Source organism: Caretta caretta, chromosome 11, assembly GCF_965140235.1.
Source record: "Caretta caretta isolate rCarCar2 chromosome 11, rCarCar1.hap1, whole genome shotgun sequence".
Classification (NCBI taxonomy): domain Eukaryota; kingdom Metazoa; phylum Chordata; order Testudines; family Cheloniidae; genus Caretta; species Caretta caretta.
The window spans coordinates 51259955-51284919 of NC_134216.1; the positions used below are offsets into that span (position 1 = coordinate 51259955).

At 40.3% G+C, this 24965-nt stretch overlaps 1 protein-coding gene across 13 annotated transcripts in view; it reads left to right on the top strand.

The window, feature by feature from the left end:
* The window catches only part of GULP1 (GULP PTB domain containing engulfment adaptor 1), a 287093-nt gene that overhangs the window by 55191 nt on the left and 206937 nt on the right, over positions 1-24965 (top strand). The window contains exon 3 of one of the 13 annotated variants that reach the window (XM_075118010.1): positions 3276-3351. The exons of the other annotated variants lie outside the window; for them this stretch is intronic. The gene's annotated coding sequence lies outside the window, so the exon portion shown is untranslated. The remainder of the gene's footprint in view (positions 1-3275; positions 3352-24965) is intronic. 13 annotated transcript variants of the gene reach the window in all.

Below are 24965 nucleotides of genomic sequence, written 5' to 3' on the forward strand. Positions count from 1 at the left end.
TGCGATTAATCACACTGTTAAACAATAATAGAAAACCATTTATTTAAATATTTTGGATATTTTCTACATTTTCAAATATATTGATTTCAATTACAACACAGAACACAAAGGTGTACAGTGCTCACTTTATATTTATTTTTGATTACAAGTATTTGCACTGTAAAAAATATTTTTCAATTTACCTCATACAAATATGGTAGTGCAGTCTCTTTATCATGAAAGTTGAACTTATAAATGTAGAATCATGTACAAAAAATAACTGCATTCAAAAATAAAACAATGTAAAACTTTAGAGCCTACAAGTCCACTTAGTTCTAATTCTTGTACAGCCAATAGCTCAGACAAACAAGTTTATTTACATTTGCAGGAGATAATGCTGCCCGCTTCTTGTTTATAATGTCACCTGAAAGTGAGAACAGGCATTTACATGGCACTGTCGTAGCCGGTGTCGCAAGATATTTACGTGCCAGATGTGCTAAAGATCCATATGTCCCTTCATGCTTCAACAGCCATTCCAGGGGACATGCGTCCATGCTGATGACGGGTTCTGCTCGATAACAATCCAAAGCAGAGCGACTAATGCATGTTCATTTTCATTATCATTATCTGAGTCAGATGCCACCAGCAGAAGGTTGATTCTCTTTTTTGGTGGTTCGGGTTCTGTAGTTTCTGCATCGCAGTGTTGCTCTTTTAAGATATCTGAAAGCATTCTCCATACCTCATCCCTCTCAGATTTTGGAATGCACTTCAGATTCTTAAACCTTGGGTCAAGTGCTGTAGCTAACTTTAGAAATCAGGTTTTCCCCAAACAGAAGTTTCTCTGACCTGCCTATGGGTGTACATGGAACACCTGTTAGTCTACTTGGAAAATGTCTCTAAACTGGCCATGTCCTCCATTCCCTCGCCTTCTGAGAGAACACAGCAAAGCTGCACTGGTTCAACCTTTAGTGTAGACAGAAAAGGCTGTTATTTGCACCAGTGCAGTCTACTCCAACTGAGATTGCCTGGTGTAGCCTCACCAATGGCTACAATTGGGGAAATTCCCAGTCTAGACAAGATCTACTTCAATTTATGCAAATCTATGCAAATTCATAATTACTTGGATTTTTACCCATATTTTTTACCCATATATTACCCATAGTAATATACTTGCCAACAGCTATGAGCCTGGATACAAGGTCTGGTTAGCCAGCCAATGGGTGAGTATAAGTGTTGTTGTTACCCTCTATATCTCCCTTCAGTAGTAAGAATCTGCCCCATTGTTTGTTTATTTCTATGTTTGTCTTCAGCACGCCAAAGGCTTCTAGAGCTCTGGATAGAGGCTCTGTTTTTTTTTTTATAAATGGTCTAAGGTCTAATCAGCAATCATCTCAGCGCAATCACATCCTTGTAACCAAATGGAGACCCATTTTGACTTCAAACTCCACTAGGCTGCCCTTTCTGTCATAGGCTGTCAAGGTTCCTCCCCCACTCTGAACTCTAGGGTACAGATGTGGGGACCTGCATGAAAAACCTCCTAAGCTTATCTTTACCAGCTTAAGTCAAAACTTCCCCAAGGTACAAAATATTCCACCCTTTGTCCTTGGATTACCCGCTACCACCACCAAACTAATACTGGTTACTGGGGAAGAGCTGTTTGGACGCATGTTTCCCCCCAAAATACTTCCCAAAACCTTGCACCCCACTTCCTGGACAAGGTTTGGTAAAAAGCCTTACCAAGGCTTTTGCCTAGGTGACTACAGACCCAGACCCTTGGATCTTAACAATGAACAATCCTCCCAACACTTGCACCCCCCCTTTCCTGGGAAATGTTGGATAAAAAGCCTCACCAATTTGCATAGGTGACCACAGACCCAAACCCTTGGATCTGAGAACAATGAAAAAGCATTCAGTTTTCTTACAAGAAGACTTTTAATAAAAATAGAAGTAAATAGAAATAAAGAAATCCCCCCTGTAAAATCTGGATGGTAGATATCTTACAGGGTAATTAGATTCAAAAACATAGAGAACCCCTCTAGGCAAAACCTTAAGTTACAAAAAAGATACACAGACAGAAATAGTTATTCTATTCAGCACAATTCTTTTCTCAGCCATTTAAAGAAATCATAATCTAACACATACCTAGCTAGATTACTTACTAAAAGTTCTAAGACTCCATTCCTGGTCTGTCCCCGGCAGAAACCAGCATATAGACAGACACACAGACCCTTTGTTTCTCTCCCTCCTCCCAGCTTTTGAAAGTATCTTGTCTCCTCATTGGTCATTTTGGTCAGGTGCCAGCGAGGTTACCTTTAGCTTCTTAACCCTTTACAGGTGAGAGGAGCTTTCCCCTGGCAGGAGGGATTTCAAAGGGGTTTACCCTTCCCTTTATATTTATGACATAGGCTTCCAACACCATAGTTGCTTATGAGTTACCCATATTATAAAGTAAGGGGTGGGGGCAGAACAAACATTTACAGACTGTTCCATTAGAAGCCAGTTACTCTACAGCACACCAGTATTCAGAAGCACAGCTATCAATCTTTTTTCACTAAAGCGCTTTTTCAGAAGCAGCAGAAATACTGAAGTATCTGGTCTTTTGTTAATCTCTTAAAGCAGTAGTGACAATGTCATTTTGAATAAACAGTCATATTGCTTTATCTGTCTTAAGTACTGACAGCCACATCTGCACATTCCATGATCTAACCTGACAAGGAGGAGCAAAGAAACAAAAGTAAAGATTTGGTCCTGAGGCATTTTAGTTTACATACCATACCTTGCTCATGTCTGTACCAAAAGCCCTGAATAAATAAAATGCTGAGATGTACTTTTCTTGTGTCATTAGTTGTTTTGCTTCTGTACAGCTTTGACTCTCTTTTTGTCAAGGTAGCACAATAGGCAGGGTCTTCAGTCCTGACACATATGGTTAGTGTTCTGAGAACCTGATTACCTTTTTCGAATTGAGCCTCCTGTTTTAGTAATGTATGGAATAGTTAGCAGAATACTTGTTCTGAATAGCTGTGACCTCTCCATACTGTCAAGGAATATCAAATAGAGAGGAGCGTCAGGTTATATAACCACTGCTGCTTGGAATGTGAAAAGTTTCAAAGGTAATATTTAAGTGTTTGGGAGAGGGGAAATGAAAAGCAGCCAGATTTTCTGAGAACATATCATAAAATGTTAGATTTGTCTTAGCTTAATGGAAGTTTTGTGTAAGCTGTACTGTTGAGTTGATATGATTGCTTCAAGCTTACTGTGGAAGGTCATTCTGATATGTTGATTTGTTGCCATTTTAGGGCATGGTCCTCTGAGGAGCTGAGTACTCTCCACTCCCATTCTGGCCTTACCTCAGAGGACTTGGCACTGAATTTGGTATGTTTGTAAATGACACCACATAGAAAAATGCCAATAAAGATTTCACTTATTTTTTGAGGCTTAATCTAATGACCATTAAGATCACTGAGTTTTTCTATTGACTTCAAGGGGCTTTGGATCAGGCCCCTAATGAGAGATTTCAGCCTCATTGCTTGTCAGTGACAGAGAATCAAATATAATTGGCATCTTTCACTTGTCACAGGGAAAGACAGTCACTCAGTCAGTCTTCCTTATATATAGGAAACTGTGACCTTCTGCCTACTTACTAAAATTAAGGATTTTTTCTCAATTAATTTGAGAATTAATGTTAGGTCATTTAATTATAGAGACCACTCTTCCAGTGACTTTGTTTTAGTCTTTACTATACTTGAAGCTAGTTTAACTCCCATCTTTACGTTGTGTGTGTGTTCTTGCACTAGTGTACCACATTTCCTAGGAATACGGTAAGCAAGTAAAAAGTGATTGTCTACAGTGTGATATGAGCTAAAACATAGTAAGTGGCACTCACTTAAAGCTTTCTTTCCCAGCACCCTGACTCTCCCTGTGGGGATAATGAAACAATCCAGTTGCTTGTTTTCTCTAGGAGATTGCACACAATCCTCAATCACTGTTCAGCCTAGTCGCATCTGACTGGAAGAGACAGACAGAACTAGTCTTAAATATTTAATAAATTCAAGCAGCAGTTTCCCTTCCCTAAAATGTTGTTAGAGAGAGATGCCTTCACCCTTTTTTCTAAGGGGGAGCGGTGCATTCCAGTAGGGAGAGAAAAAAGATGGGGCTATGTTTGGAGTGAAAAAGGAAATCAAATCTCACTCACTGCTCTAGAGCCAGGTGCACATATCACAGGAAAACGTTCATTGGATCAGTCAGAGTTAGTCCTATCTCTGTTAATTACATTTGTTGGAATTACTTTAAGATGCTTACGTTGTCTACTTCCATGGGTTAATTGGAACAACACCATATACATGAACCTAGTGTTTTCATACATATCAGCTAATGAACTCTTCCAACTTGAATATATATCAATATGGCATAGGAAATGTTGTGTTCTACAGCCAACATATACATTTTAGTACAGCAATGTTTGGGTCATAAAGGTCCCTTGAACATTTTGAACCATATGAATGGTATTCTGCTTCTCAGACTTGAAGTTTTAGGATGGAGTTTTCAAAGTAAAACTAGATAATTTTACATACTGACCAATATGTTGAAATCATTAGAGAATAGATATTGAAATAGCAGAATATACAGAACAAACTGTAATAAGTTGGAAGTCTCAGTTCAGCGTGAACAGAACTAAGGCCAGCTGTATATGTTTCCCATTAGAAACCTATTGCACTCTTTTCAGTTCCAGAACATAGAGTATATATATGAAAGCAGTGTCAGGAGGGTAAAGGGGGAGGTGGACTGCTTGGTTACAGAAGTGCTTGTATATGCTCTTGCACTTGCTGGACCAAGATTGATTGATGGAGTGGTGTTCCTGCGGCTTTCTTGTTTTAGGCCTTAATTAAAAAGAGAAAGATGGGATGTATGTCTGTCGAAAGAATTGTGAAGTTTATTGTCTAATTTCAGTGATCTGATACTAGCTGGAGATTTACATGGTGTATTGTGTGACAAAAGGTCTTGGTCAGGGTCTAAGCAAACATCTATGTTGTAAAAAGAACAGGAGTACTTGTGGCACCTTAGAGACTAACAAATTTTTTAGAGCATAAGCTTTTATGGGTACAGCCCGCTTCATCGAATGCATAGAATGGAACATACAGTAAGAAGGTGTGTGTATGTATATGTGTATATATATATATATACACACACACACACGTACAGATAAGTTGGAAGTTGCCATACAAACTGTGAGAGGCTAATTAGTTAAGATGAGCTATTATCAGCAGATGGCCCATTCAGACAGTTGACAAGAAAGTGTGAGGATACTTAATTTAGGGAAATAGATTCAATATGTGTAATGACCCAGCCACTCCCAGTCTCTATTCAAACCCAAGTTAATGGTATCTAGTTTGCATATTAATTCAAGCTCAACAGTTTCTCATTGGCGTCTTGCCACCCTTAAATCTTTTACTGAGTGGCCAGAGAGGTTGAAGTGTTCTCCTACCGGTTTTTGAATGTTATGATTCCTGATGTCAGATTTGTGTCCATTTATTCTTTTGCGTAGAGACTGTCCAGTTTGACCAACGTACATGGCAGAGGGGCATTCCTGGCACATGATGGCAAATATCACATTGGTAGATGTGCAGGTGAACGAGCCTCTGATGGCGTGGCTAATGTGATTAGGTCCTATGATGGTGTCACTTGAATAAATATGTGGACAGAGTTGGCATCGGGCTTTGTTGCAAGGATAGATTCCTGGGTTAGTGTTTTTGTTATACGCAAAAGAATAAATGGACACAAACCTGACATCAGGAATCATAACATTCAAAAACCGTTAGGAGAACACTTCAACCTCTCTGGCCACTCAGTAAAAGATTTAAGGGTGGCAATTTTGCAACAGAAAAGCTTCAAAAAAAGACTCCAAAGAGAAACTGCTGAGCTTGAATTAATATGCAAACTAGATACTATTAATTTGGGTTTGAATAGAGACTGGGAGTGGCTGGGTCATTACACATATTGAATCTATTTCCCTAAGTTAAGTATCCTCACCCTTTCTTGTCAACTATCTAAATGGGCCATCTGCTGATAATAGCTCATCTTAACTAATTAGCCTCTCACAGTTTGTATGGTAACTTCCAACTTGTCTGTATATATCTATATCTTCTTACTATATGTTCCATGCTATGCATCCAATGAAGTGAGCTGTAGCTCACGAAAGCTTATGCTCTAATAAATTTGTTAGTCTCTAAGGTGCCCCAAGGACTCCTGTTCTTTTTGCGGATACAGGCTAACACGGCTGCTACTCTGAAACCTGTCATCTATGTGGTAGTAACATGTTTGCTTGTGCTTCCTACTGGATATTTGCATGTTTTCCTGGCTGCAAATACATTTCCTCTGTGATTCAGTTCATGCTGCTGTAAGCGAAAAAATCTGATATTTCAATTTGAAAAGGAACCCTTTACTCAGGATTCATGAATATAAACACACTGGTATGGGGAGATCTTAAAGGAAATGCAAGGCACTTCTATTAGATTTTGTGCACTCTATTTGGTGCACTGAATCACACCAGCAGCTTGTACTAGCCCTTGCAAGCGCTCTGCAATATTTGACATTAATGACAAACTGGGTGATTTTTAGGGTAACTTCTCAAAGGACAGCCTGGATCTTTAAGTTTTTAATTGTTCTGTTCTATGCTCAGCATGTTTTATCCCTCCTGCCCCATTGTACAAGCTGCTGGTCTGATATGACCTGTACTTACAGACCCTGAGTGCATTGACCGACTGGAGGCTGATAAATGAAAGCTGTTTTCCCATCTCAGTTTCCTTGTGAATGACACCAAATGGCAATTGCATTTCATTCTGCACTTCAGAAAGAGCAAGATACATAATTAGCCATGTGGATTCTTCCTGGGGTGCAGTGTAGAGTGTAACTGGCTAAACTGTGCCGGAGGAATGTAGCAGACTGGTCAAGCAAATCATCTCTTTCTTCTGCAGTTGGTGGCACTTAAAGGAAACTGAGCTGGAAGGCCATTTTACATGGTAAGATGCAGGGGGATGTGTTGGTCAGCTAATGAACAAATGCATGGCAGCTGATATCTGATAGGCAGCAAGTGGTTAAATTTCACTTGTCTGGACTGGTGTTTTGTTTGTCCTGGACTGTAATACAATAGGTTATTTTTTTCCTAGCCTGGGCAAAGCTCAGCCAGTAATTTTACTAATTTAGAAATATATTGTGATTCCCAAACAGAATAAACTGCCATAGCACTGGAACTAAACTATATAGGGTAAAAACATTTATTTTTACTATCTTTTTCTATTTTGTCCATGTGGCAGTTAGGTGGCATACAGATTAATTCTTTTATTACAGTTGAATAAGCTATTACAATATAGAATTCCAGTAACTTTTCTGTGAAGAGCATTGACACTTCATTAAAATGGACAGAAAGAACCTACTTACTATTCTTCAAAGAAACCCACTAAGATCTGGCAGGCCAACACCAAAATAATTTACGAGAATGATATATAGTGCAGTAAGACTGTTCCATAGATGTAGGTGGCAAGCAGTAAGAGAGAGGTTCTTAATTTTATCTACCACGAAAAGAATTAACTATTGCTATTGGGATTGGAACAAAAATTATAGTAGAATGATATAGTCTATATGCTGTTGGACCTGTTCAATTTATGTGTGTTCCTTCTTATAAAAATTAATTAAATAAAAACAGATCAAGCAAGCATCCTCCTAATGGATCCTTAATAAGCCTTAAGTATGCCTCCTTGTGGTAAAAAGAAAAGGAGTACTTGTGGCACCTTAGAGACTAACTAATTTATTTGAGCATAAGCTTTCGTGAGCTACAGCTCACTTCATCGGATGCATTCAGTGGAAACTACAGTGGGGAGATTTATATACAAAGAGAACATGAAACAATGGGTGTTACCATACACACTGTAACTCGAGTGATCACTTAAGGTCAGTATGCATCCGATGAAGTGAGCTGTAGCTCACGAAAGCTTATGCTCAAATAAATTGTCTCTAAGTCTCTTAGTCTCTAAGGTGCCACAAGTACTCCTTTTCACTCAAGGTGAGCGATTACCAGCAGGAGAGCGGGGGAGGGGGGAGAACCTTTTGTAGTGATAATCAAGGTGGGCCATTTCCAGCAGTTGACAAGAACGTCTAAGGAACAGTGGGGGTGGGGGAGGGGAATAAACAAGGGGAACTAGTTTTACTTTGTGTAATGACCCATCCACTCCAAGTCTTTATTCAAGCCTAAGTTAATTGTATCCAGTTTGCAAATTAATTCCAATTCAGCAGTCTCTCGTTGGAGTCTGTTTTTGAAGTTTTTTTGTTGAAGAATTGCAACTTTTAGGTCAGAAATCAAGTGACCAAAGAGTTTGAAGTGTTCTCCGACTAGTTTTTGAATGTTTATAATTCTTGACATCTGATTTGTGTCCATTTATTCTTTTACGTAGAGACTGTCCAGTTTGACTAATGTACATGGCAGAGGGGTGTTGCTGGCACATGATGGCATATGTCACATTGGTAGATGCGCAGGTGAACGAGCCTCTGATGGTGTGGCTGATGTGATTAGGCCCTATGATGGTGTCCCCTGAATAGATATGTGGACACAGTTGGCAACGGGCTTTGTTGCAAGGATAGGTTCCTGGGTTAGTGGTTCTGTTGTGTGGTGTGTGTTTGCTGGTGAGTATTTGCTTCAGGTTGGGGGGCTGTTTGTACGCAAGGGCTTGCCCGTCTCCCAAGATCTGTGAGAGTGATGGGTCGTCCTTCAGGATAGGTTGTAGATCCTTGATGATGCGTTGGAGAGGTTTTAGTTGGGGGCTGAAGGTGATGGCTAGTGGCGTTCTGTTATTTTCTTTGTTGGGCCTGTCCTGTAGTAGATGACTTCTGGGTAGTCTTCTGGCTCTGTGGTAAGATATGGTAAATGACTGGATCCTAAACTTACCTCCTTATTTTTAGAGTAGTTTCTCAATGAGGCTTAAAGTTCAGACAGCTTCTTCTTTGATTTATTTCATCGTATCCTCATTAAAGATCCAGTTTGCACTGCTGGACAGCTGTGAACCATTGTTTTTTCTTTAAAATATTCATCCAGAGGCATCTGTTCAGAAGAGGGAGCTGATCTGGTGGTGAATTCAGAAACATGGTGTTTCAGGTGAGAGTGGCATTGAAAATGAATCTGGACACTTTGTGTCATTTGCTGAATGAAAGGCACAGTAGGTTTATTCAACGTTGTTTTTATTTATTACTTGTTAACTGCCCAGACTGTAGAAGGTGCTTATCGTGCAGGGCTTTTTTTCTTTCTTTATCTCTTTGTGTGTTGTCAGTCAGAGTTCTGTCTCTTTTCTTTGTGCTGCTTAAAAATAAAAAATAAAGTTTTCACATCTTCCAGTTATTTGACCTTTGCAGAACTGGAACCTTTACTCTATTACAGTCACATGATGTTAGTTCAAAAAACCTATATAGTACATTATTAATAGGCATCTAGAAGTCTAATTATCTTGCAGCTTGTGTAGTCATGTATTTCTGTGCAAAATGTACAGATCCTTACAAGGTGTAAAATGTTACTAAATCAAAGGTTAGCACTGTATATCCACTTTGCATTCAGTGTGAATGACTATACCAAGAGCAAGGCAGTGGATAATAAGCCCCTAACAGGCTAACTTCCATTACACTTTCCCAAGCATGGGAGAAAATATATATATTCACTACACACCTTAAGGCCCGAAGTGTCTTCTGACGCTCAGTGTGCATGAAGAATAACTTTACAGAAGTCACTCGGGTCATAACAGTGTAAAACCAGAATAAGTAGGTGGAGACTCAGGTCCTGAGACTATATTGCAAATTCAGTTTGAATTATGCACATATATCTGATGATAGAATTGGGCTCAGTTTCTGTATCTGATTACTACTAGGTTATACAAAAGTCATCCTCTGGTCCTCTTGACCTAAAGTATGAGACTGGTGCTTTGAAGATTATGTAACTCAGTTCTATAAGCAGAGAATCAAAGATTTTAGAAACTTTTAGCAAGAGGCATGCTAGGATTAATCCTCTGTTTACTGTAGTACAGGGATTGGCAACCTTTGGCACGTGGCCCACCAGGGTAAGCCCCCTGGCAGGCCGCTGGTTTGTTTATCTGCCGCGTCCGCAGGTTCAGCCTATCGCAGCTCCCACTGGCCGCGGTTCGCCGCTCCAGGCCAATGGAGACTGCAGGAAGTGGTGGCCAGCACATCCCTCGGTCCACGCCGCTTCCCGCAGCCCCCATTGGCCTGGATCGGCGAACCGTAGCCAGTGGGAGCTGCGATCGGCCAAAACTGCAGATGCGGCAGGTAACCAAACTGGCCCGGCCCACCAGGGGGCTTACCCTGGCAGGCTGCGTGCCAAAGGTTGATGATCCCTGATGTAGTATATGTTGACAGTCCTCTCACATAGGTATTCTATACATAATAAGATGAATATGTTGGTTCCAGTGGCTGTTCTCCAGGCTAATTTTAGTGTTCATTTATATTAGGGATTTTTTTCTCTGATACAGGTTCAAAAGTTGTTAATGTAGACATGCTCTTAGTTTAATACTTCCTTCCACCATGCTGATTCTTAGAACATAAGAACGGCCATACTGGGTCAGACCAAAGGTCCATCAAGCCCAGTATCCTGTCCTCTGACAGTGGCCAATGGCAGGTTCCCCAAAGGGAATGAACAGACAGGTTATCATCAAGTGATCCATGTCCTGTCACCCAGTCCCAGCTTCTGGCAAACAGAGGCTAGGGACACCATTCCTGCCCATCCTGGCTAATAGCCACTGATGGACCTATCTTCCATGAATCTATCTAGCTCCCATTTGAACCCAGTTATAGTATTGGCCTTCACAGCACCCTCAGGCAAGGAGTTCCAGAGGTTGACAGTGCATTACATGAAAAAACACTTTCTTGTGTTTGTTTTAAACCTGCTACCTATTAATTTCATTTGGTGGCCCCTTGTTCTTGTATTATGAGAAGGAGTAAATAACACTTCCTTATTTACTTTCTCTATACCACTCATGATTTTATAGACCTCTATCATATCCTCCCTTAGTCGCCTCTTTTCCAAGCTGAAAAGTCCCAGTCTTATGAATCTCTCCTTATACAGAAGCTGTTCTATACCCCTAATCATTTTTGTTGTCCTTTTCTGAACCTTTTCCAATTCCAATGTATCTTTTTTGAGATGGGGCGAACACATCTGCACGCAGTATTCAAGGTGTGAGCGTACCACATATAGAGCAAATATGATATTTTGTCTTATTATCTATCCCTTTCTTGATCATTCCCAACATTCTGTTCGCTTTTTTGACTGCCGCTGCACACTGAGTGGATGATTTCAGAGAACTATCCACAATGTCTCCAAAATCTCTTTCTTGAGTGGTAACAGCTAATTTAGACCCCATCATTGTATATGTATAATTAGGATTATGTTTTCCAATGTGCATTACTTTGCATTTATCAGCATTAAATTTCATCTGCCATTTTGTTGCCCAGTCGCCCAGTTTTGTGAGACCCTTTTGTAGCTCTTCACAGTGCGCCTGGGACTTAACTATCTTGAGTAGTTTTGTATCATCTTCAAATTTTGCCACCTCACCATTTACCCCTTTTTCCAGACCATTTATGAGTATGTTAAATTGGACTGGGCCCAGTACAGATCCCTGGGGGACACCACTATTTATCTCTCTCCATTCTGAAAACTGACCATTTATTCCTACCCTTTGTTTCCTATCTTTTAACCAGTTACCAATCCATGAGAGAACCTTCCCTCTTATCCCATGACTGCTTACTTTGCTTAAGAGCCTTTGGTGAGGGACCTTGTCAAAGGCTTTCTGAAAATCTAAATACACTATATCCACTGGATCTCCTTTGTCTGCATGCTTGTTGACCCCCTCAAAGAATTCTAGTAGATTGGTGAGGCATGATTTCCTTTTACAAAAGCCATGTTGACTATTTCCCAACGAATTATGTTCATCTATGATTTTAATCCCTACACTTGGTAGGAAGTGTCTACAGAATCAGACCCCAGTAAAAAAAAAACAAAACCCACAGAAACACACATGCACTTTCCCTTCTGACAGTCCAGTATCTATATTGATACTTTTTGGTTACAGAACACACACTTCATTGCCCAACTTTATCAGGTCATATTCTTTAATTGGCACTTTCCTTCCAATAATTAAAATGTTGCTTGATTGATTAGCCAAATAATATGATAGCTTTCAGACACAAAATATTTGTGTTTTTGCTGTTCAACAGAATACAATAAATTGAGTAATATAATAGAAAATTATTGGCATAGTAATCATGAGTATAACACTAATTTACAAAGTGCTAGTAAATATATTGTTTGAAAATTTAAAATGCTGAAATATACATTTATCACTGTGTACATTTTGTGTGTGTGAGAAACAGTTTTACATTTCAAAACCCTAAATATTTAAAATGAGGTTTTTTTTTTCAAAAGCACTTAAGTGACTGAGGAGCACAAATCCTATAGAATTTCAATAATAAACATGTGACCCCTTAAATGGAAACTGTAATGCAAGAAGGTTATAATGTGTTACCAGTTGGTAGGGCACTAGCCTGGAACACAGGAGACCCAGGTTCAGTTCCCCATTCTACCACAAACTTCCTGTGTGACCACTGGCAAGCCTCCCTTATGGCCTGTCAAAATGGGAAGTTACTGCATGGCAAGCCAGGGTATGAATCTACAGCTTGCTGCTTGGTAATATTCTGCATGGAGTATATCAAGCCTCACTCTGGAACTTTGTGCTCTGTATCCCTGTGCTGTGGCAGTGTCCACGTGAGATGTTACTGTACAGTGAGCTGGCATGCTGTAGAGTCACATCTTGGCTTACCCCGCAGTATCTTGATGTGTAGCAAAGCCCTTAGTCTCTCTGTGTACTTTTGTTGTCCATGTGTAAAATGGATCCCCACTTTCCTATCTCTCAGTGGTGGTGGTGTGAGGATTATCATAGTTTCTGAGCACCCAACATATTTAATGAGGACCATGTAAGAAGCTTAAATAGATATAAATGCGATTTCTGCATGTATAATGACTGGATCATGTGGGGTGCTGAGCACTCTCCTCAACTCCTACTGAATGCCAAGGGTGTTGACATTCAGCACCTTCCAGGTGGGCTCTGAGGGGTCAGTTGACGTCAGCGGGCGAAGAATTGGGTCTGAGAAATGAAGGACATGCGTCTACGTTCACTATACATCTAGAACATCAACTGATTGTATAAGAAATGCAGGACCAGGTCCTAAATGAAGACACGCACATGTGTGTTGAATTAACTTCCAAGTGTGAAGTGCAGTAAGAAAAATAAAAGAAACAAACCCATTGAGGTCTTAATTAGAATAGCATAGCATTGAATTATGTGGTTTCAAGCTTCAGTGAAATGATGTTATTGGGTAGAGAGAGTTATTTTTGTATAAAGCATACAAACTCATATGGTACAGTAAATTATCACAGCTTTGATTTTTCAGAATGTGGTAATCAATAAATATTCATAACAATCAGTGAATTTATGATGTTTAGTTTTTTACATTTTTGCGGACTCACAGGTGCCTGCAACTAATGAAGTAAAACAAGGGTTTCAGGAATAAAATTTTCAGTATTCTGAGTGCTTGCAGGCAGTGTTTTAAAATTAGTCTTCATTGAATTAAACATGATGAAGAGTAAACTAAGTGTAAACTGACCTTTCTGTGTTTACAACTATGTTTCCTCAAGTTACATTTTTACAAACTGCCCTTCTTTTTGCCTTTGTACTCTTTTTTTTAAAAGAATGTCTTTTTGTGTATTTCTTTTTCCTCCCAACATCTCTGAAGAGTATTGAAGCCTTCTTTGACTCCAGCAGATGGATACTGGTCACAAATATGCCTATAATGCTGTAGCCGGGCTGCAGAGCTGATCTTGATTACAGTCACACTGTAGTAGTCCTGCTGCTCAGACATTGAGGAACCATAAAACAGATATGCAGGGGGACTGTATGCCCCTAAGCATGCACGTTCTGCATAAGCCACCATCATAGAGTTTTGCTTGGTCAAACTGCGGAGGTACATGGCCACCAGCTCTATAGTCCTGCACCTCCACCTGGCCAAAGATCTGTAACTGGGCACAGGATTTTGGGGGTGCATTCACATCCAGTGCACTGGTTACAGTCTTTGAGCCCTTTTAAGACTGGGAACTCTAGCAGGTTCCACTCTTGCTTCTAGTCATGTACCCTGCAGGAAGTTGTGTATAAGGCTTCCTGACACTTAGGCAGAAGAGCAGACAGGGAGACCCAGAATGAGAGAAGGGTCAGAGAGTGGGCTCTCTGTACTTGTCGTGCAAAAGACCTGAGATGGAGACACTTTCTGGGAGCAGGAGCCAGCTATGTGGAAGCCTCAGATGAAGTGGGCTGTGAAAGCCCTAGAAGAAAGGCTTGTAAAGGCAGCCGTCCTAGAGATGTGGGCTAGTCCAGATCCTAAGAACAGTGAGACTGCTTGGGGGTGTCAGTGGGCCTCAGTGGGTCACAACAGAGAATATCAGATTCAGCACAACTGCTGGGAAGTAGGGCAGACTCATCCCAAACTGGTGGTTATTCTATCATTATACCAAGCCAGTAACAAAAGTAAATTTCTATCTCACCACACTGGTTAACAAGAAATAAAAAACGCAGTCTCCTTCGGTATTCCAGCCTTTGTCTTACCACCCAGACACTGAACTCTATGATGAGTGGCTACTGAAAACCAATTTAATCAAGTATAGGGTCCTTTTATTCCCAAGAGATCAGCCACTTAGCCAGGGCAATATATAACTCAGATCTTATCCAGTAATCACGCTGTTGCCAATCCTTTAGTAACTAAAATCTAAAGGTTTATTAAGAAAAGAAGAAAAGAGTGAAAATGGTTAATAGATCATATACATACAATAATTGCAAAGTCCTTACATCAGGTTTGTAGCAGGGATGGGATAGACTGGTGGTTTGTAAAATCTCTCTGGTAACTTTCAAAAGATTGGAAGGTCATTAGTCCATAGTTCAATGTGCTCCTTTTAGTTGTAAATCCACAGTCCAAAGAATCAGGGCAGGAAAGAGGCAAAATGGAGCCATACCATGAATCTTTTGTAACCTTTGCCATGTGCCTGGAAATTGTCTGTTTCCAACAAAACTCACAGCCCAGTTTGTGGAAAGTTACTTGCACAAGATGCAGTCTAGGGTCACATGAGCATATCACATGTCCTTACAAGGCTTGATGATTCACAAGGGGTAGCCAATGGCCGCTTGGAGGCTTAGGCGTCCGCAGGAAGAGATGTCTTGGTGGAATGAGTTTCTTCTATGGGCCATTGTGAGCGCTAAGGGCATGTCTACACTACAAACTTAAGTCTACCTATGTTAGGTTGACTTACAGCCACCTCAGTAATTACTATGGTGGTTCATGTCCAGACTGCCCTCCTTCTGTCAGTGGTGCCTGTCATCACCAGGAGTGCTTCCACTGGCTTAAGAAGGGTGGTGGGGAGGAGGGCTTAGAGCCACCCGGGCTCCCAATGGAGAGCTCTATCCCTAGATCCTGAGTGTCTGCCGGGCTCCGAGCAAGGAACCTCATGCAGCCAGGCTCCCAGCAGGGAGCAGGGATCCTCAGTTCAGCCCGCTTGGGAGCAGGAAGCTTGGGCAACAGTTTGCCTGGGAGTGGGGAGCCAGGACCTTGGGGCAGCCAGAGTAAGAGTGAGGAGCCAGGAGCCCAGGGAACAGCCAGTGTGAGAGCGAGGAGCCAGGAGCAGGTGGGGCCCCCACCTGCCCCGGAGTAACAGCCTGAGCTGTGAGTGGTTTTCTTTGTGCTGGAGCCGTGAAATTGACTAGAATGACAGTCAACAGCTCATGTAAGTACCCGCAGTGTCTGCACGGACACAACATTGCCCTAACTACACTGACATCAGCCCTACACCTCTCATGGAGGTGGAGTTATTATGTTGGTGTAGCAGGACAGCTTACACTGGGTCCCGGGAGCAAGGCTGTAGTGTATACTGACATAATTAGGTCAATGTAAGCTGCCTTACATCGACCTAACTCTGTAGGGTAGACCAGGCCTAAGTGTCTTTAATGGGCAATGAAGCTTAAATAGTCCATTCCCAATGTGCTGGCTAGACTGGATGTAAACTACGTTGTGGGTGTTACTTCAGGAACAAACACATTTCAACTACAGCTATATAGGCAGTATTCATAATGTCAGATACAGTGATGATACATGGATTTAAACAGGATACTGTTATTTAGCAAATCATGACTTTTCCGTTGACACCTTATATGATATCTTTTTTACAAGTCTTGTTGCAATTTGTCTAACAGTGGCAACATCAGTGATATACATGGTCATATTTCACTCGTACTGCATCACAGGGGGGTTATGTTTGGTTTTACACTTTTGTTAATACAGATAGCTGTGAGAAGAGAACTGAGGGTGTGCTATTGGGGGGTGTGCTATTTGGACTTCACCTTCCCTGCCTGGTAGATCAGCCTATTGCCCTCCCAGTAGTCTGTGAGGCTCATTATACTGTGATTGTCCCTCTACTTTTACATGCTTCAATCAGCCATGAAATAGTTAACAGCTCATTTAAATTTGTTAACATGGTTAAATAGTTGTGATCATTGGCACTGAAACTCCCAACATATTGAGATGAACAGGAGCACCGCAGCTATTTTTTTCAGGCTGTATACGAACTTGGGCAGACATCACTACGTCAGTTATATTATGATTAAATGCTGAAAGTTCTGCTCTTTTAGAGGACAAGATGGCTATTTGTGGAAGGTGGGTGTAAGCCATATATCTGTGCTAACCCTCTTCCATTTTGACTCCTGCCCATAGTGAATCATAAACACAATATTTTAATTTAATTCTGAGTATTCACTGGAAAACATTTATTTTTACAGTATTTTTTTTGGCAGGGAGGGGACCCAAACCCCATAGCTGTCATGTTTAACGTTATCTTCAGAAATAGCGTGAAAATTTAAGTGTCTTTGCAAAACCTCACTTTCTTCATGTTCTCACATCATGGAGTATTTTACTTCACCAAAAGGGTCTTGCAACAGAAAAAACTACTTACAGATCTATCATATCATATATTAATTTAAAATTATGCAAGCATAAACCTTATTTCAAAAATTTCCCAATTCAATTTGCTGTTTCAGTAGCACAGGTACCTCACTTGTCAGATGTTATTTCCTTCTGCTTACAGTCTAAATGAGCTGTAGAAGCTCTTAGTGTAGCAGCAGAATCCTCATTTTGCAAGGCATGGTGTCAGTAAGAATCAGATTCTTCGAAAAAGGCAGTTCTATTTCTGCCCAAGCAACTTCATAATTTTTTAATTATTTTTTAAGCTTTTTCCTGCTAATTCTTCATGAGAGCTGTCAGCATTAAGGCCAACATAATCCTTGATACATCACCATCGTTAATTTAACTCCAGTATTCCAACTTTTTTCTAACCACAAGTAATTTGAATAGGTAGGTGCATAAAAAGAATGAACAAACTTTTTGCTTCCCCTGCGTATGAGGAATCCCCACCAGCATGGTTTTCATTGCTGTGTGAAGACAGTGACTTATATACCATTTATATTATTTGACTTTCAACATTTATTGTAATCACAGCGGACCAAGTTCATCCCTGGTGTTACTCTAAAGTTTTTAGAACTGTTTAGGAAAATTTTTGCATGATGCATGAAATACTTGTATTAGCTTTTCTGATTTACTGTGGTGCTTTCACCATTCAAATGTTTTATCAGTTCATCCTGGGCCAGATGTTATGGACTGGTTCTAGTATATACACTCCAGATCTGAAACATGCTGCTCACATAACTCACTTTTGTCATTTTCTTCACCTGAGTGCTCTTGTAAATGCAGTAATGTTTAGAGTAGAAAAATCAGCACCAAATCCTGTTCCCACTACCTCCACAAAGCCCCATATGACAGAACTACATGGATGATGAGACAAAATGCTTCCCTCTAACCCCGATGGAAGGCCAGGTGCTTTGGCAAAGCCAGGTCACTGCTGCAACTCCAACCTTTGGGAAGAAGTCACAGGTGCAATCCTCTTCTCTCTCACATAATAGCGGTAGAGGTGGCTGGAGGGACAGATCAAGAAGCACAGGAAGTCAGGATTTGGAGAAACATGTGGGACTTGCTCCTGCTGCATCTGATTTGTACTTGGTCCAAATTTAATACAATACAATTTAATACAATTATTACAATTTCTCTTTGATTTTTAGAGAGAAAATTAATTCAGTATAGCAAAGGGGATATAATACACGATTTCCTCTTTCACTAACCATTTTCTCTCAATTATGTTATCTGGTAATTTGATGGTCCAAATTTCACTGACTGTGCTATGTTGTGGTACATTTTCTTAACAGGCATGTATGCTTTATTGTCTAACAAATAAAGCAGCATAGGGTATGCAGTTTCCTAGCAATAATGGATTAAGGATTTGCTTTGCCTTCAACTAGTCTAGTTGTGTTTTTTTACTCAATAGTTGGTATTCAATTTCATTTAATTTATATACATATATGCAGAGCAACATAAAGAAACCAATAAAAACATAGATCAACTGTTCAATGTTATTAGATTTACTGTGTTCTGGTACATGATTTTGATATGTAGATGTTCAAAAAGTTCATGCCATTATTTGGAAGATTCCTGTAACTTCTGAAAACCAGTTGCTTAATGTATTTACAGCATGGTAGCAGGAGGCCTATCTCAATAAATTCCCTACTTCCCAAAGCCTTCATTCTGATTTCTCCTAGAAAGTCAAAATAGGGGATAAGTTGGATGTCCTGAATCTCTTTTCTACAGGCTTTAAAAACACTTTATATCTGATTGCAGGCAATGCCAGTGGCACATGGTCACCCACATATGTCAGACTCTTTGATTTGTGTCAAGCTCTATTTCTATGGAAACTTAGATTCAGTTAAAAATGGACTTACCCCAGCATTTTCCAATTGTTGATTTAATTAAATAAAACTACCTTAAAAGTTCTGGATAAGTAAGTAAATAAATTGATTTGGTCATGTCTGAATATCAGTTACATCATAACATCTCGGTAATTATTAATGTATATAGAGTGTATTTTGTTGATTTCTCAGGAGCGAATTTCCTGATTAATTAATGTATTTTAGCAGTTGTTGACAACAGTTGAAATATGTAATTAATTTGATGTATGTATGGATGTTGGGGTTTACTTTGAAAATGCTTTTCATTTGCATTAAGCTGTAGCTCAGGTGTTTTAAAAAGACAGAAAAAAGTCACTGAGACAATTTGTCATCTGAGAGTCATTCAGCATTATCAACCTGTACAAGGCAAGGTTGTTTTGAAGGTATCACAGAGTGTGCTTTCAAAAACGTTAGATTAATGTTAAGAAAATCTGAGTAAAAGGCCAGGATGCTCTAAGAAGGCTTTTTGAATAGACTTCTGAAATAATGTGCAATAATGTAAACTGAGCTGAACTGAATCACTGTACACAAAGACTATCCGACATCACAAAAGTTGTGTGAACTGAATCCTCTTGTTGGCGGGCCTAACATCTGTCTTTATATAGTCACAAAATCAGTGTTCTCTGGGATAAATCTGCACCATTGCCTAATTCTTTACCTCCATTTGGGTTGTTTCCCTACCCATCCAGTGCACAGAGAAATATCCCATTAAACTGTGGTGAAACTGTATTTAAGGCTCAAGTTGTAAATGTGTTACACCAGAGACACTAAAATAGCAAAAGAGAAACACAAACAATTTCTTAGGTTGGTTTCAGAAATTCTTTGAGAAGAGTAGGTCATAATTAGTGAAGTGATGCTATCTATCTCTTTCCTTCGTGGTAAGTATTATTCCTTGACTTTAGCAAAGCTTTTGATATGGTCTCCCACAGTATTCTTGCCAGCAAGATAAAGAAGTATGGACTATAAGGTGGATAGAAAGCTGGCTAGATCGTCGGGCTCAACGGATACTGATCAATGACTCCATGTCTAGTTGGCAGCTGGTATCAAGTGGAGTGCCCCAAGGGTTGGTCCTGGGGCCGGTTTTGTTCAATATCTTCATTAATGATCTGGAGGATGGCGTGGACTGCACCCTCAGCAAGTTTGCAGATGACACTAAACTGGGAGGAGTGGTAGATACACTGGAGGGTAGGGACAGGATACAGAGGGCCCTAGACAAATTAGAGGGTTGGGCCAAAAGGAATCTGATGAGGTTCAACAAGGACAAGTGCAGAGTCCTGCACTTAGGACGGAAGAATCCCATGCACCGCTACAGACTGGGGACCAAATGGCTAGGCAGCAGTTCTGCAGAAAAGGACCAAGGGGTTACAGTGGACGAGAAGCTGGATATGAGTCAACAGTGTGCCCTTGTTGCCAAGAAGGCTGTATAAGTAGGGGCATTGCCAGCAGATTGAGGGACATGATTGTTCCCCTCTATTTGACATTGGTGAGGCTTCATCTGGAGTACTGTGTTCAGTTTTGGGCCCCACAATAGAAGAAGGATGTGGAAAAATGGGAAAGCGTCCACTGGAGGGCAACAAAAATGATTAGGGGGCTGGAACACATGACTTATGAGGAGAGGCTGGGGGAACTAGGATTGTTTAGTCTGCAGAAGAGAAGAATGAGGGGGGATTTGATAGCTGCTTTCAAATACCTGAAAGGGAGCTCCGAAGAGGATGGATCTAGACTATTCTCAGTGGTAGCAGAAGACAGAATGAGGAGTAATGCTCTCAAGTTGCAGTGTGGGAGGTTTAGGTTGGAAAAACTTTTTCACTAGGAGGGTGGTGAAGCACTGGAATGCGTTACCTAAGGAGGTGATGGAATCTCCTTCCTTCTGAGGTTTTTAAGGTCAGGCTTGACAAAGCCCTGGCTGGGATGATTTAGTTGGGGATTGGTCCTGCTTTGAGCAGGGGGTTGGACTAGATGACCTCCTGAGGTCCCTTCCAACCTTGATATTCTATGATTCTAAGTGTGGCAAATGAAAAATGGTTTTGAAATGTATCAGATATTTCTATAATAAGTATTAACATGGTCTGACTAAACACAACAACACAGGTAACCTGTCACATTTTGTGTTTAACATTAATGTTTTCATTTTATAAAAAGGCCAGCAATGAATTCACAGTAAAATGCACATGCTTGAATGCTTTAAGGGTCTGATCCAATACTCACTGAACTCAGGAAAAGGTTCCTATTGATTTCAGTGGCTTTTAGAAGTAAATGAAAAATGACATGTTGTTTGCCTAAGCACTGGATATAGCATTTTAATATATCAATAGAAGCCGTGTACTTAAGCTTCCAAACTCTAAGGATCTCCCACTTTTCCTTGGGAAAAACATACCAAGAAGGTGCCTAAGCTGGAGCCCCTTTGGGATAAAACAGAGGGTGCCACTGGCAGGGCTCCTTTCAAACTTGTTTTCCCTCGCCCATTGGTGAGTAGTAGTCTGTATCCATTAGGGCAAGATGCAAGGGCCATCTTTTCTCCCTTGCTTATCTGGAGGTGAGTGACAGGTAGCAGTATGGGAATCTGTGGAGGGGTTAAATTAAATGTTGTTGTTTCCAGGGTATTTGCTCATGGGTTTTTCTGTTTGTGTATTTTTAAAAGATATCAAGGGCTCTTAGAGCTGTGGATGAGAGTTCTTTTATTAAATGATAGTAAAAATTGAAAAAAATGACTGTCCTCTTTCTTTTATTCCTTATTTATGTACCATAATTTTCATATGGATAACTTCACTAAAAAGATTTTTATGTTCAATCCGTTGTTTTCCTTCTCATTTATATTTATTTAAGAGTGATCAATATTTGGACATGTGGTTCTCTCTCTGATATTAAAGACTGAGGGTGGGATTTTCAAAAGAACTCAGTATTGGCCTAACTCCTCCCCCATTGATGTTAATAATACAAGTGCCCTGGACTTGCAGAATCAAGTCAAGAATTACACCTTTTGGAAATCCCACTAGGGGCTCTGGATTTCACCTGTCCAAGGGCTGAAGCGACCTCTTGCTGATGCACCGTGCTGCCTTATCCTTTGCTAACTTGTGTTCCTATTGCAGTTCATAACATGCACTTTCTCTGGTGTTAATGTGCTGCTTTTTTCCAGTTTCTGTGCATCCCTCTCCTGTCTCTGATCCTATTAATCTATATCAATGGGAGGAGCAAATTGAAGCTGGTAGTTGCTCAACTGCCTGTCATACAGTAGTTTAGATGTAGTGCAATACAGAGAGTCTGCAATGCCAGAATTTGTGCTGCACTGATAAATACTGTTTTGAGTCTACTAGCAGTGGAAGAGGTACCAGTGTTCATGAAGAAATATGTTCATTTGTTTATTGCATTGATTATACATTTAGTTCAAACATAATAATAACTAATCTTTACTAATTAGAGCTAAACCGTGGCTTTCTCTATGTGGCAAGAACATCTTGGATGATTTCATGTCTTATTCTTTTGACTACATTTTAAATTTGGTTTGTCTATACAGTACAGGCCAGGTCCTGCTTGCATTGAAGGGAATAGAAGTTGTGCCTTTGATTTAGAGGTCCTAAGTAGAAATCTTAAAATACTTACCTCGCTCCTAATTATTTTGTTTATCTTATTATTTCCTAAATAAGCAAGTATAACCAAAAAGGGCAGTGCTCAGATAATATTCCTGCAGTGATGGGAATCATACCTTCCAAACTAAAAGCCCTGTGTGACTGCTCTAAGGTGGTGGGGGAAGAGGGATTAGCAGATGTGACCCTCTCCTTAATCCCAATTTTGGGTTACATGGATATACAGTGTCTATAGCCTATGCCACTGGCATCTTATTTTCCAATGAAATGCTTTGTAGAGATCTACAGTAATAGCCTTCTCCAGGGCACTTGGGCACATGCAGTCATTCTGTGCTGTTTCTCTTGCTTTTGTTGCCCTTACAATGGTTCTTACAGTTTGAGCTAATGACAATGAATATTGATCTCTTGTCTTATGAAACACTATATATAATATCATTTGCTGTATTGGTTTATACAAAGGTGGAAAGCAATAGCTGGGCTTACTAAAGCCATCTGGTATGAATCTGAATTTCAAGCATATTGATTTTATTTTGCCGTACTAAAGCGTGATTCCCGGGCATCAAAAAACAATGCAAGTCTTTAGGAAATACAACTGAAAATACAGCAAAAGTCAGAAGGAAAGGAAGTAGCAATATTAGACTGAACAAATTAGGTTTTAATTAAGCCACTATAGTACTAGCAGGTGAAACAGCTTATAGAGTTGGCATCTAAGTGTTTATGAAGGAGGAAAATGTGAAATAAGTATGTATCTGAATTTAAATGAAAAATTGTCAACCTTACTGCACTTTTATATTTTTACCACTTAAGATATATTGATTTGTATAGTGATTGTGTGGGAAATGCTGAAAAAAGAATTGCCACTATGGACTTGTATCTGGTGTGGAAGGAGAAAGGAGATTTGAATCACTTCAGTGTAAACTGGAAAGTGGGTGCATAGGGATTGATGCAGCCTGCTCTGTCCTTGTACTGGTGCTGAAGGATTTAGCCTTGGGATGGAAGTTTCTGGGGGGAGCTCAAGACTGAAGTTTCAGAAGGGAATATATTAAGGATTATGGCATTAATGCATTCCAGAGATTTTGGAGCAGTCTTATTTTAGTGATGTGTGTCTCTGGGGAAGACATCTAGTAAAACTGTTTTTTCATCTTTGCTACTTTGCCATTCTGTAACATTTTTTGTATTTTCAGTGGCAAGGGACATACTGTACTTGTGATAATTAACTAAATTGCAATCCTCAGCTGGAAATACATTCACATCTTTTAGCTTTGGTCTATCTACTGGTGTTGGTTGTGATGAGGGCATGCAGGAAGTATTATTTTTTATATAAGGAGGTTAGATAGAGAAGTTTGAGTTCATCATATATTGCAGGTTTTGAGGCAGTGATAAACTTCTCACTACTGGTTGAGAAATTGATTTTAACAAAGTTTTTAAAATATATTGTTTTCACAATGTTATAGACCATCTTTGCTTTATCCCAGTATTGTTTACAACATGAAATTTTGGGACATAGGCATCTCAGTCCTGGAATAAACACACTTCTCACTCACTATTAGAATTTCATTGCTCCCCTCTCATTATGAGGTCAGTGTATCTTGGTTTCCAGCAATATGTTAAGCCTTATGAAAACTCACTTCATCACACCGGTACATCTCTAAAACCATGAAAATGTACCATTTTGTGCACATATGTAATGTGCTTTATTTCTATGAAATCTGGTAACATTCATAGAATCATAGAATATCAGGGTTGGAAGGGACCTCAGGAGGTCATCTAGTCCAACCCCCTGCTCAAAAGCAGGACCCATCCCCAATTAAATCGTCCCAGCCAGGGCTTTGTCAAGCCTGACCTTAAAAACTTCTAAGGAAGGAGATTTCACCACCTCCCTAGGCAACGCATTCCAGTGTTTCACCACCCTCCTAGTGAAAAAGTTTTTCCTAATATCCAACCTAAACCTCCTCCACTGCAACTTGAGACCATTACTCCTTGTCCTGTCCTCTTCCACCACTGAGAATAGTCTAGAACCATCCTCTCTGGAACTACCTCTCCGGTAGTTGAAAGCAGCTATCAAATCCCCCCTCATTCTTCTCTTCCGCAGGCTAAACAATCCCAGCTCCCTCAGCCTGTCCTCATAACTCATGTGTTCCGGACCCCTAATCATTTTTGTTGCCCTTCGCTGGACTCTCTCCAATTTATCCACATCCTTCTTGTAGTGCGGGGCCCAAAACTGGACACAGTACTCCAGATGAGGCCTCACCAATGTGGAATAGAGGGGGACGATCATGTCCCTCGATCTGCTCGCTATGCCCCTACTTATACATCCCAAAATGCCATTGGCCTTCTTGGCAACAAGGGCACACTGCTGACTCATATCCAGCTTCTCGTGCACTGTCACCCCTAGGTCCTTTTCCGCAGAACTGCTGCCTAGCCATTCGGTCCC